We start from the raw sequence: 13,928 nt of genomic DNA, 5'->3' as shown, positions 1-13,928 counted from the left end.
ACAAATACTCCAAAAGTTTATATGGAATCAAAAAAGATCCCAAAATAGCCACCACAATCTTAAAAAAGAACAAAGTTGGAGAGATCACAATACCGAATATCAGGTTATACTACAAAGCCATTGTAATCAAAACAGCCTGGCACTGGCACAAGAACAGGTAAATAGATCAATGGAACAGAAAAGAGAACCCAGAAGTCGACCCGTGATGTTACACTCAATTATTATTTGACAAAGGAGGCAAGAGCATACAATGGAGGTAAGACAGTCTTCAATAAATGGTATTGGGCTTCTTTTCAGCCAGAATCTTCATCTTTCAGTAATTTGCCAAAATGACTAACGCAAAGGGAAAGAGGAGAGGCACCTGCTATATGTTCTCTAGGCCTTTTAGAAAACATGGAGTTGTTCCTTTGGCTACATACATGTGCATCTATAAGAAAGGTGATATTGTGGACATAAAGGGAATGGGCACGGTTCAAAAAGGAATGCCCCACAAATGTTACCATGGCAAAACTGGAAGAGTCTACAGTGTCACCCACCATGCAGTGAGCATTGTTGTGAACAAACAAGTCATGGGCGACATTCTTGCCAAGAGAATTAATGTACGTATTGAGCATATCAAGCACTCTAAGAGCTGAGATAGCTTCCTGAAACGTATGAAGGAAAATGATCAGAAAAAGAAGGAAGCCAAAGAGAAAGGTACCTGGGTTCAACTGAAGCCTCAGCCTGCTCCACCCAGAGAAGCACATTTTTTTTTTGTTGTTGTTCAGATAGAGCGGGAGGGAGAGAGAGGAAGAGAGAGAGAGAGAAACATCGATGTGAAGGGACACATCGAGTGGCTGCCACCCGCATGACCAACCAGGGCCGGGGACATACTGCAACCGAAGTACGTGCCCTTAGCGGGAACCGAACCCGGGTCTCTCTGTACCGCAGGCCGACGCTCCAACCGCTGAGCCAAACCGGCCAGGGCCAGAGAAGCACATTTTATGAGAACCAATGGAAAGGAGCCTGAGCTGCTAGAACCCATTCCCTATGAATTCATGGCATTATAAGTGTAAAAAGAAGACCTCTGTACTGATAAAAAAAAAAAAAAATGTTTCTCTTAATTGAGTTGAATTGTGATGTCCCTTCCCCTCCCCAAAATAAAGAAAACTTGGTGTCCTAATAAAAAAAATAGAATAAAATAAATAAATGGTATTGGAAAAATTAGACAGCTACATGCAAAAAAAAAAAAATGAAACTAGATCACCAACTTACACCATACACAAGAATAAACTCAAAATGCATAGGAGACTTAGATATAAGTCATGAAACCATAAAAATCCTAAAAGAAAAAGTAGAAAAATCTCAGACATCACATGTAGCAGAGTGTTCACTGATGCACTGCCTAGGGCAAGAGAAACAAAGGGGGAAAATACCAATAAATGGGAATACATCAAACTAAAAAGTTTCTGCATAGCAAAATAAACCAGCATCAAAATAAAACAGGAACCCACAATGAGGGAGAACATTTTTGTCAATGACACATTAGATAAGGGATTAATATCCAAAATATATAGAGTACTCATATAGCTCAACAAAAGAAAGACAAACAATCCAATTAAAATTGAATAGACACTTCTTCAAACAGGACATACAAATGGCCAAGAGACATATGAAAAAATGCTCAACATCACTAATCAGAGATATACAAATTAAAGTGACTATGAGGTATCACCTCACACCTGCCAGAATGGCTAACCATAAACAAATAATCAAATAACAAGTGTTGAGAAGGATGTGGAGAAAAGGGGACTGTAGTACACTGCTGGTGGGAATACAGACTGGTGCAGCCACTATGGAAAACAATATGGTGTTTCCTAAAAAAAGTAAAAATTGATCTGCTATTTGTTCCAGTGATCCCACTTCTAGCAATATATCCCAAGAAGCCTGAAACACCAGTCAGAAAGAGTATATGCAATTTTATTTTTATAGCAGCACTATTTACAATAGCTAAGATCTGGAAACAGTCCAAGTGTCCATCAGTACATGAGTGGATAATAAAAGCTGTGGTACATGTACACAATGGAATACGACACAGCTATAAGAAAGAAAGATCTTCTACGCTTTGAGACAACATGGAGGGACCTGGAGAGTATTATGCTAAGTGAAATAAATCAGTCAGAAAAAGGTAAATATCATATGATCTAACTTATTTGTGGAATATAATGAACAAAATATACTGACAAACAAAATAGATCCAGAGACATGGATGTATGGAACATAGTGATGGACCTCAGAGGGAATGGGGGTAGGGGTGGGAACAGATAAATCAAAGAACATATGTGCATATATGCATAACCAATAGATACAGACAACAGTGCAGCGAAGGTAGTGGGGGACAGGAGCAGGGAGGAGAGTGTCAATGGGAGAAAAAAAGGAGGGACGTTTGTAATACTTTCAAATTGTATATTTTACAAATATTGTCATGAGATGTGTTTGTAAAATTATCCAGATTATTAAAAGTAAGAAACTTGAAAAGGGGAACACCTTGAACACCATCACTCCCTTTCAATGTGGAAAATACACACATTAGTGAAATATTTACTCAGTAAAATGAAAATATTACCTGTTTTCTAAGGCACAACATATATAAACATCTGAAGTGGGATTCATTTGATGAACTGCATTAAGCCCCCAGAACATTTGCTGCAGCCCCAAGACAAGTATTCATATATGTTAGTCTGTAGTCAAAAAAGATTTGTCAACTAAAATATGTCAGTGTAATATCTGGAAGCGTTTCCATACAGACTGACATACAGTGATCAATGCTTTAGAGGATTACTTAAACCCAGTTCTCTTTTGTTCAACAATGCCTCATTTCCACTGCATAAAGCTTGGACTCCAGTTTTACTATCTGCTGGCCTTATGTTGTACTTTGTTAGTACCACATAAAGTGATTACATTATAAAAAGCCATTAAGTCACTTGGTTCAAGTGTAATAGCTGGTTTCATTAATGTTCCAGAAACAAGGGAACATTCTCCAATAATTTTCAGGATGATAAATTTGATTTTCCAAGTATTCTCCTCAAAAATTTTTTTCATAAATGCCCAAACAAGTGTTCCCTCAGTGGACAGTCCCAGCAAATCCAACCATAACCAGACCACAGGGAGAAGCACATTAAATATATCTATATCTATATCTATATCTATATCTATATCTATATCTATATCTATATCTATATCTATATCTATATCATCTATCTATATATATATTTAGAGAGAGAGAGGAAGGGAGAGAGAGATAGAAACATTGATGTGAGAGAGAAACATCAATAGGCTGCCTCCTGCACGCCCTCTACCAGGGATCGAGCCCACAACCTGGGCATGTGCCCTGACCGGAATCCAACCTCTTAGTCCAAAGGGCAACACTCAATCCACTAAGCCACACCGGCTGGGCAGAAAAGAAACACACTTCAATCCATGGGTATCAAAGTTGGGACTGACAAAAAGATGTTCACAAGTGACAGCAGACTAAGGCTCATGATTTCTACTCCTTGGTAGTCTATCACATTTTTTTCAGATGTGTTGTAATAAAACATAAGCTTGACATCCTGCCAGAAGTGCTGTGTCCCCCATTCATCTTGTGGTGGTCCTAGAAAAAGATTCTGAGAATTAAGAAGTGCAAGGAACCAGTGACAGAATTCTTCTCCTAATCAACAAAAATCACCTTTTTTAGTTTTATCTTCTTTTTCCTGCTGTTGAAAGAGTCTAATGTCTTCAGAGGTCTTAACTGGCTCTGGTGTTTCCTTCAATATTAGATATAATTGCATTTTCCAGTAATCCTTGGCATGCTGGATCAGGTTTTGTTTTTCAGTAACTAAAGGTATAATAACCCCTGTGATGCCGAGTACTTAAATATGACATCTTAGTGGACTTTTTTTTACTAATACTGCGCACATGTCATCTGCACACATGACATCTTGGTATCTTCAGGCTGCACCAGGTAGTTGGTGATGATGTCACATAGAGTCATATTCTCATCATTATCCAGTAGGCCAAGCAGGTTATAACAGTCCTCTCTCTCTGGATAGCTTAGCCCCAATATTTTGACCCTCAGGAAGGAGGGTGAGGATGATACCAATAATGTCACTCCTTTAGGCCCACTGGGCCAGCTCTTTCAGAACAGGAGCCTCGTAACTGGCATTCTGTGTCACCCAAACATCCCTCAACACTTTAAAGCAGGATCTAACACAAGCCACAGACCTAGCCCTCCCTAATTTGCACAAAGATTTTTCTCCTTTACACAGAAGAAAAAAGGGGAATAGTCTTGGGTGTGTTAGGAAAGAAATATGGACCAGACTTCTGGGCACTAGCCTATTTCTCTAAGCAATTAGAGATAGTGGCCAGAGGGTGGCCCTTGCTACCACTGCTGTCCTGGTTCAGTAAGCAATAAATTGACATATGGACAGAAAACAGAGGTCTTCTCCTCCCACCAGGTAGTTTATCTGCTAAACAATAAGCCTTTCAATTTCTCACCATTTCCAGACTGGCACAATATCAATCTATCCTGTTAGGAACCCGACATATCTGTACAAAAATGGAATCTGCTTAACCCAGCCACTGCTACCTGTTATCTCTAACTTCCATATTATTGCCCCAAGCCTCTTAAATTTTTTACTTTCATATTGATGCCCCAAGCCTCTTATCGTTTAACCTTGTCCTAAGCCTCTCATTCCAGGAAACCAAAACCCATCACTCCAGTCAGGCGGACAGAATGACGGAACTACCCTAACCCACCCAAAACTGCAAACGGTTGCTTGGCAAGAAAAACAAGTTTCAGGAGTCTCCAGCCCCCAACCAATCACGGACGACCATGACTCCTCGGCTGAACGACCACCCACCTCAGCCCTAAGTTTAAAAATCAGTCTGGGCCCTAAGTTTAAAAATCAGTCTGGGCCCTGGCCGGTTTGGCTCAGCGGTTAGAGCGTTGGCCTGCGGTCCCGAGAGACCCGGGTTCGGTTCCCGCTAAGGGCGCGTACCTCGGTTGCAGTTTGTCCCCGGCTCTGGTCAGTCGTGCGGGTGGCAGCCACTCGATGTGTCCCTTCACGTCGATGTTTCTCTCTCTCTCTGTTCCTCTCTCCCCCTCCTACTCTACCTGAACAAAAAATGGAAAAATCTCCTCTGGTGAGGATAAATAAAAAAAAAAAAAAAAAAAATCAGTCTGGATGAGCGGGTTGCTATTTTCTCCTCAGAGGTAGCCCGGCAGGTCTTTCCCTCAATAAACCTGCACTCATCTGGTTACTCAGCACCGCCTCGTTCTTACACTACCCACCACCAAAGCTACAACACATTCATGCACAGAGATTCAGAAAGATGTGCAGATGGTTAGAAGTAACTTAGCAGACATGCCCTTAGATGACACAGACTACACCTGGAACATAGATGGGAGTAGTTACATACACAAGGGAGAAAGAAAAGCAGGTATGTAATAACAGGCACCACTGGGGTCATTGAAAGCTTTCCCCTTCCTCCAGGCACTTCCGCTCAAAAGGCAGAATTAATAGCACTAACCTGAGCTCTTACCTTAGGATAAGGCAAGAAAATGAACACTTACCCTGATTCCACATATGCCTTTCACATACTACATTCACATGCCACCATCTGGGAAGAAATGAAATAGAAAAGAAGTGAGATTGGGCAGGGCTGCTTTGGCCCACTGAAAAGTCAGAAACCCTAGTGACTTGAGATGTGACATGCAAGAGTGGGGTTGTCAAAATTGATGTAATAAATGTTCCAGATATGAGTAGTCTGTGGATGTGTTTACCCTTGTCCTGAGGGTAGCCTTACCAATGATCAAGTATTAGATGCCCAGAGAATGGGCATGCTCAGACAGAGGATTTAATCAGAAAGCCCATTTGACTTGTGGACATTTGACCCCATGCCCTGAGGGTGGCCTTACCAATGACGAGGACATTAACCAAGTACCCTGGGAATGGATTTGCCCCATTTAGGCAGGGGAGTCAACTCCACACCAGTAAAAAAAAGCAGGAGATAAGGGGTCCCTTCAAATGTCAGGGATGATCAGGTAGGTCCTGACTCACTGGTCCCTGTCACCCAGGTGTTGCCTAGGGACGGTCATGTGGGTGAGTGATTCTATGTCCAGGGGGCAGGTTTACCTTCCATCTCAGCATTTATAAGATGCATTTTGATAAAGGATTTACCCTGAAGCTGACAGGTAGGTTTCCCCCATATGGATAATAAGGAAAGTATAATGAAAACAACTTCAGGTCCTAGAGTCACATAATGTCACCAGAGAAATCAGGTTTGGGAAGAACAGAAGCCTGATTGGGTTTGAAACTTTTACAACCTTCACATCCTTCTATAATTTGCACAAGCTTTTTTTTACTCATTCAGGAATAATCATCATTAGAATACCTCAATTTCAATCCATGTCCTGTAAAAAAAAAAATGTATTTCTATACCTTATGCCTTATATTAGCAATATTACATAATTTCTTTCCAACTTAACTCGTACCTCTTAGAAACCTCAATTTCCAATGATAATAAAAAAATAAATGAATACATAAACAATCAGTATTTTCTAGAATGACTTTTATTATTGGAAGTACTCTCTGGCAATGTTGCCAGAATGAAACAGAAATTTGAAAAGGGCTCGGCAAGGCAAATTTGACTTTTGCAGAAGGGTGTGAGATAAAACAAAAGAATCTGGTTAGTGCAGGTGCTGAGTGGAAAGTCTGCTCTGTTTTTATCTCTGATGTGTTAATGCATCTTTTTCATTGGTTGGAGCATGGTTTCACAGTCTGGCATGACTGACTAATTCAAGAGGAGGGTGAGGTTGGGGAGAGGTTGGTATTTGAGGTATTTCAGAGTAGTGGGATTGAAAATCTCACAAAATGGTGACTGACTTTGAAATGGAATAGTTTCAGTCACATCTAACTATTTGTTAGAAAAGACTGTATTTTTCTTACATTTATGAATACATTTTAAACACGTTTACTTTTAAGTAACACATTTTCAACAATACACAAGATATTACATATCAACAGTTACAAATCCACCAAAAGCAGGCAAACTTAAGACTTATCTAGCAATTAATGTTTCGGTTATTTCAAAAGATTTAGTTATTTCAAAATTCACAAATTTAGAAAAGAATGGCTAAAATAAGTTAAATGGATCTGCTCCCTTTTGATAAGAATCACCTTTTAGAAATTTGCATTTAAAAATGGCCCAGACTGAAGCTCGATGAAAATCAGAAATTTGCATTTCAAAGAAACTGGGACTTTGGTTTCATAATGCCTATTATTTATGGCCTGTTGAAATGAATAAGGGAGGTTTTACAAAGGTAACATGTTTTGGTGGGCTTTGAATTGTTTCTGGAGCCACACCTCTGGCCTTGTAAAACTTCATTTGTAAAACAATTTCAGTCATTTTCTTTTTTTTTTTATCCTCACCCAAGGACATTTTTGCATTTATCTCCAGATAGAGAGATGGGGGGAGAGAGAGAAACATTGATGTGAGAGAGACACATCAAGTGGCTGCCACCCACATGACCCCAACTGGGGCCAGGGACAAACTGCAACCCAGGTACATGCCCTTAATGGGAACTGAACCCAGGACTCTCTGGTCCATGGGCTGACACTCTAACCACTGAGCCAAACTGGCCAGGGCCAATTTTGGTCATTTTCAATAGCCCAAATATTGGCAAGGGGATGACAAATCTATCCATTTTTTATTATTTATTTGTTGCATTTATCTTGAGATAGAGCAGGAGGGAGAGAGGGAGGAAGAGAGAGAGAGAAACATCGATTTGAGAGAGACACATTGACTGGTTGCCACCCACATGACCCCAACCAGGGCCGGGGACAAACCTCAATCAAGGTATGTGCTTAGCAGGAACCGAACCCGGGCCTCTCTGGTCCGCGGGCTGACACTCTAACCGCTAAGCCAAACGGGCCAGGGCTATCCATGTTTTATATGTTTCTTTCCATTTGGTACATTTTATTAGTTTACAGGCAGCATATATCTTAGGGTTGCCTGAGTCATAAAGGTTTGGATATATGGAACCTCCATCCATTTTCCATGGGAATGGTAAAACAGGTCTAGTTGCAAGATAGTATTAAAATTAATGGTGCCATTAGCTGGCCAAACCTTTCTATTGCTCACTTTATATAAAAGATTAGTCTTTTTCTTCAGGAACTCAGGGTCAAATTTCTCCCAGTTGGTGAGCATATATCCCAAAAGGGGAACTCTCAAAGCACTGTGGACTAGTCCTTCATCAATAGAGAGACAGATACTTAGCAAGCCAAGAGTTAGAGATATCTCTGCAAGTCTTTGGGCTGCTTTGGCCACTCTGAGCAGGGTGAGTGTGCTGGCATGATTATAACCCCATAATTGATAATTGGTAAATTATTATGCTGCTCCATATTGATGATTGGGAAAGTCATTGTATGCCCTCTAGCTAAATCTGTTTAGTCAAAATAACCTCAGTAAATTGGAATACTTCCTAAACCAAGAAATTGTTGGCTATGTGTCTGAGTCCACAGAGCTTGGAGGTCTTGAGTCAGAGGCTCGACCTCGTCCACAATCTCAAGGAATAAGGCTTGCATTGTGTTTGTGCAGCTCGGGGCTAAGTGAGACCCAATGTACCTTGAAATACCTAAAATACCTGGGTGTTTCTGGATGTGCCTGGGTATTCTTGTTTTATCCTTAAGGCAAACTAATTCTATATAGCTGTGGCCCTGGACATTATATCAAGAAGATTCTATTTTCTGTAAGATATAAAAGGCATGTAAGAAAGCATATTGAGGCTGATTCCAAAGACTCTGTCACAGGGGTGTTCGGAATCAGGTGCTGGCCAGCTAATAAACGGCTCTTATTTGGACTTCAATTCTCTAGTGGGTCTTTCTTTGACTCTGTCGCATCACAACATTTGGAGGCCCCAGGGCTGGTCTCCAAGAACTCAGGATCAGTCGCCGGTTGGCTTTGCTCTCCATTTGGCTTTAATTTGGCTCTGGTGGTCTCTCGGTTTTCTCACGTCACATTTGGAGGCTTGGTTCTCTCACACCACAACAGTGAGTACTCTGTAAAACTATCCCTGAGGCTCTCATGAATGTTAATAATGAAGAGAAGATGGTTATCATACATTCAGTCTCAAGATTAGTTTCCTCTTGGGAGGTTTCTTTAAAATCATCACTTTTGTCCGGCTGGTGTGGCTCACTGGTTGAGCATCGACCTATGCACCAAGGGGTTGCCAGTTCAATTCCGAGTCAGGACACATGCCCAGGTTGTGGGCCTGATCCCCAGTGGGGCTGTGCAGGAGGCTGCCAATTGATGTTCTCTCTTACTGATTTCTGTATCTCTCTCTCCCTCTCCCTTTCTCTCTCTCTCTCTAAAATCAATAAAGGAAAAAAAAAGTTAAAATCATCACTTTCTGACATGCCCGGCTAGCTCAGTCAGTAGAGCATGAGACTCAAAATCATCACTTTCATCTTTGGTTTAGTATCTAGCTAATTTAGCTCTAATTTCATATTACCCTTCTGGAAAAAACATATGTGGGCATAACTAATTTTTAAAAAGCTTGCCCGCCCTGGCTGGTTTGGCTCAGCAGTAGAGCATCAGCCCATGGACCAAAGATTCATGGGTTCAATTCTGGTTTCAGTTTGATCCCTGACCTTGGTCAGGGTCATGAGGGAGGCAACCAAGTGATGTGTCTCTCTCACATAGATGTTTTTCTCTCTCTCTCCCACTCTGTCTAAAGATAAAACTGTAAAAATATCCTCAGGTGAGGATTAAAAAACAAAACAAACAAAAAAACCCCAGACATTGATTAGCTACTTCTGATATTTGTACAGGAGCTTTTACTCACAGGGAGGAGGCAACTTAGTTGGGTGTGGTTAAGAACAAATAAAGTATCCCCAGGTATCCAGAGGAGCCTCAGTGGCTTCCCTTTTTATGAAAATTTCAACTCCTCCCAAACTATCAGTGAGAAGAAGGGGGAATGCCCTTGGAGCAATCCTATGCTTGCTTTTGGTTTCTTTACTAAGTCCAATTTTGGTTTTCTATAACCCTTTTTTTTTTTTTTTTTTTTATCCTCACCCGAGGACATTTTTCCATTTTTTGTACAGATAGAATGGGAGGGAGAGAGAGGAAGGGAGAGAGAGGGAAACATCGATGTGAAAGGGACACATCGAGTGGCTGCCACCCGCACGACCAACCAGGGCCGGGGACAAACTGCAACCGAGGTACATGCCCTTAGCGGGAACCGAACCCGGGTCTCTCCGGACCGCAGGCGGACGCTCTAACCGCTGAGCCAAACTGGCCAGGGCTCTATAACCCTTTTTAAAGTGACCTTGCTTTCTGCAATGAGATCACAATCCTCTACAGTTTCCCAGCAGAACCCGTTCAGCAATCTTTTTGCTTTACTTCCAGAAACCAACAGGTATATTTATTGGAATAGGTCAGAATTGCCAGTGCTATATTCTTTTTTTTGTAAGTAGAGCCAATTTTATTTTATTTTTTAATTAATTTATTTTTTATTAATTAATTTGTGTTACAGATGTTTCTCCTTTTCCCCCCACTGATTCCCCCCTCCCCTTCCCTCCCTGCCCTGTTCCCAGATTGTTGTCCATGTCCACTGTTCATGCATACATGCATATAAGTTCTGTGGTTTATCTCTCCCCCACCACCACCTCTTCTGGGATTGTCAGTCTGTACCCCACTTCCACGTCTCTGGGACTACCCCATTCCTGAGACCATTATGTTCATTATATTCTACAAATAAGTGAGATCATATGATACTTGTCTTTCTCTGTTTGGCTTGTTTCACTTAGGATAATACTTTCCAGGTCCCTCCATGTAGTCTCAAAGGTTAAGAGATCTTTCTTTCTTACAGCTGCATAGTACTCCATTGTGTATATGTACCACTGCTTTTTTATCCATTCGTCTACTGATGGACACTTGGGCTGTTTCCAGATCTTAGCTATTGTAAATAGTGCTGCTATAAACATGGGGGTACATATATTCTTTCTGATTGGTGTTTCAGGCTTCTTAGGGTATATTCCTGGAAGTGGGATCACTGGGTCAAATGAAAGTTCAATTTTCAATTTTTTGAGGTAACACCATATTGTTTTCCATAGTGGCTGCACCAGTCTGCATTTCCACCAGCAGTGTCCTAGAGTCCCCTTTTCTCCCCACCCTCGCCAACACTTGTTTGATGATTTGTTGATTTCAGTCTTCTTGAACTTGTAGAGACTTAGTTTGTGCCCTAACATGTGGTCTATCTTTGAGAATGTCCCATGTGCACTTGAGAAGAATGTGAATTCTGTAGTTTTGGGGTGTAGTTCTCTGTAGATATCTATGAAATCCATTTGGTCTAGTGCTTCATTTAGAGTCTGTGTTTCCTTGCTAATTTTTTGTCTAGAGGATCTATCCAGTGATATCAGAGGGGTGTTGAAGTCCCCTACTATGATTGTATTGCTATCGATTTCTCCTTTGAAGTCCTCCAGAAGATTTTTAATATACTTTTGTGCTCCTATATTAGGTGCATATATGTTTATCAAGGTTATATCTTCCCGTTGGATAGATCCTTTCCATATTATGTAGTGGCCTTCTTTGTCTCTAGTTATGGCCTTCATTTTGAAATCTATTTGATCAGATATGAATATTGCTACCCCAACTTTTTTTTCCTTCTGGTTGCTTGGAATATTTTTTTCCATCCCTTCACTTTTAATCTACGTGAGTCTTTTGTTGTGAGGTGGGCCTCTTGTAAAAAACATATAGATGAGTCATGCTTTCTTATCCAATCAGCTACTCTGTGTCTTTTTATGGGAGCATTCAGTCCATTTACATTTAAGGTGATTATTGATATGTACTAATTTATTGCCATTTTTGTTTAGTGTGGTTCTATTTTTCTTCCCATTTCTCCAGCTAATTACAGCAGTCCTTTTAACATTTCTTGCAGTGCTGGTTTGGTGCTAATGTATTCCCTTAGCCTTTTTTTTTCTTCTGGGAAGCTCTTTATTTGACCTTCTATTTTGAATGATAGCCTTGGTGGGTAGAGTAGTCTTGGATTCAGATCCTTGTTTTTCATGACCTTGATTACTTCATGCCATTCTCTTCTGGCCTGTAGTGTTTCTTGTGAGAAGTCAGCTGAGAGCCCTATGGGGTTTCCTTTGTAGCTAACCTGTTGCTTATCTCTTGCTGCTTTTAGGATTCTCTCTTTGTCTTTAATTTTTGGCATTTTGATTTCTATGTGCTTGGTGTGGGGCTGTTTGGGTTCTTCTTACTTGGTGCTCTCTGTGCTTCTTGAACTTGAATGCCTTCTTCCTTCACCAAATTAGGAAAGTTTTCTGTCACTATTTCTTTGAATATATTCTCTAACCCTTGCTCATTTTCTTCTTCTTCGGGGATCCTATGATGCGAATATTATTACGTTTCCAGTTGTCCCACAGTTCTCTTAAGCTGTCTTCCTGTTGTTTTAATAGTTTTTTCCTTTTGTTTTTCTGATTGGTTGATTTTTTCTACCCTGTCTTCTAATTCACTGATCCGGTTCTCAGCTTCCTCTACTCTGCTTTTTAGACCTTCCAATGTGTTTTTCATTTCTGATATGTCATTTTTTTATCTCTTCTTGGTGGTTTTTAATTTCCATTTGGCTTATTTTCAGCATCTCTATGTCCTTACACATGCTGTTGAGCTTTCTCAAGATCATGGCTCTGAATTCTAGTTCTATTAACTTGCTTAACTGCACCTCCTTTATCTCATCTTCGGTAGAGGTCTCTTGCTCTTTCATTTGGCTTTTGTTTCTGTTTTTCACCATTTTGGCTAACACAGTGGGCTTTGGAGTCTGCCAAATTTTTCCATGGGTGTTGGTGTTCTGCTGTTTGTGGCTCCCTCTCCTGGGTTTAGATGAACCAGGGAGGACCCACTTTAAACACCACTGTCAAGTCTTAACTTTCCTGGTTAGAGTTGCTAGCCCAGGGAATGGTAGTTATCCTCTAGCTTTTTTTGCCTGGAGGCTATTAGTAGAGGTCACCTGAAGAACCTTGGTTTCTGAGTTGCCTGAAAAATTCCCTCAGGTGCTCAGTGTAAGAGGATTTCCTGAGGGTGGGGCAGATGCTGGTTGTCAATGGGCCTCAATTAGTTTTTCAGTGGCCACCAGGTGCAGTTGAATCTCCACTGGAAGGGCCGCCGCCTCTCCCCAGGGCCCTGGGAAGGAGTAAGATGACCACAGTCCTGCGTGGCTGCACTCAGCAAAAGCTCTGAGCACCCTCCAAATCCTAAATGTCCCCACACAGTTCCAGTGCAGTCTGCCTTCCCTCTGCCGGAGCCCAAGGTGAGTGGCTGCTGCCAATTTAGCCTCTGTCCGGACTATGCATCATGGAGCCGCCTGGGACTTTCAACCCGTGGGTGCTGCTCCCAGCCAAGGGCGGCCGAGGCTGCGGCAGCAGCCGAGGGGGTAGCATCCAGCCGAGGCCACAGTACCCAGCCACGGTCGCCAGATGCAGCCGAGGCAGCAGCAGCTTCCAGCCGAGGCAGCTGGACCCAGCCGAGGGCATAGCACCCAGCCGAGGGCGTAGCACCCAGCCGAGGGCGCAGCTTCCAGCCGAGTTCCCTGGTCCCAGCTGAGTCCGCTGGTCCCAGCCCAGGCTGCAGCAGGTCCCAGCCCAGGACGCTGCAGACCGCTGCAGACCGTGGGCTCCCAGCCCCCTCTCGCATCCTCGCAAGCCTACCAGGATTGAATCAGTGTCCCTGGTTATGTGGTCCTCCAAGCTGCCTTTTGGTTGCCTCTTCCTGACGATTTCTTTATTTTCATTATAAATCCAGTTTGGTCCTGGGAGATGGTCTGTGTAGCTTCCGTTCACTCTGCTGCCATTTTTCACTCCCCCAGTGCTATATTCTTTAACATTAAATAAAATCCATTAGAGTACCAG

The 13,928-nt window shown here is 41.8% G+C and overlaps 2 pseudogenes; one reads left to right on the top strand and one right to left on the bottom strand.

The window, feature by feature from the left end:
* Positions 1-326: 326 nt before the first annotated feature.
* LOC118638319 lies at positions 327-1,049 on the top strand (annotated as a pseudogene).
* Positions 1,050-2,801: 1,752 nt separating this feature from the next.
* LOC118638254 lies at positions 2,802-6,229 on the bottom strand (annotated as a pseudogene).
* Between the last annotated feature and the right edge of the window lie 7,699 nt (positions 6,230-13,928).

Source organism: Molossus molossus, unplaced genomic scaffold (genome assembly GCF_014108415.1).
Source record: "Molossus molossus isolate mMolMol1 unplaced genomic scaffold, mMolMol1.p scaffold_m16_p_1, whole genome shotgun sequence".
Taxonomy (NCBI): Eukaryota; Metazoa; Chordata; class Mammalia; order Chiroptera; family Molossidae; genus Molossus; species Molossus molossus.
This window is presented reverse-complemented; position numbering and strand designations above follow the sequence as displayed.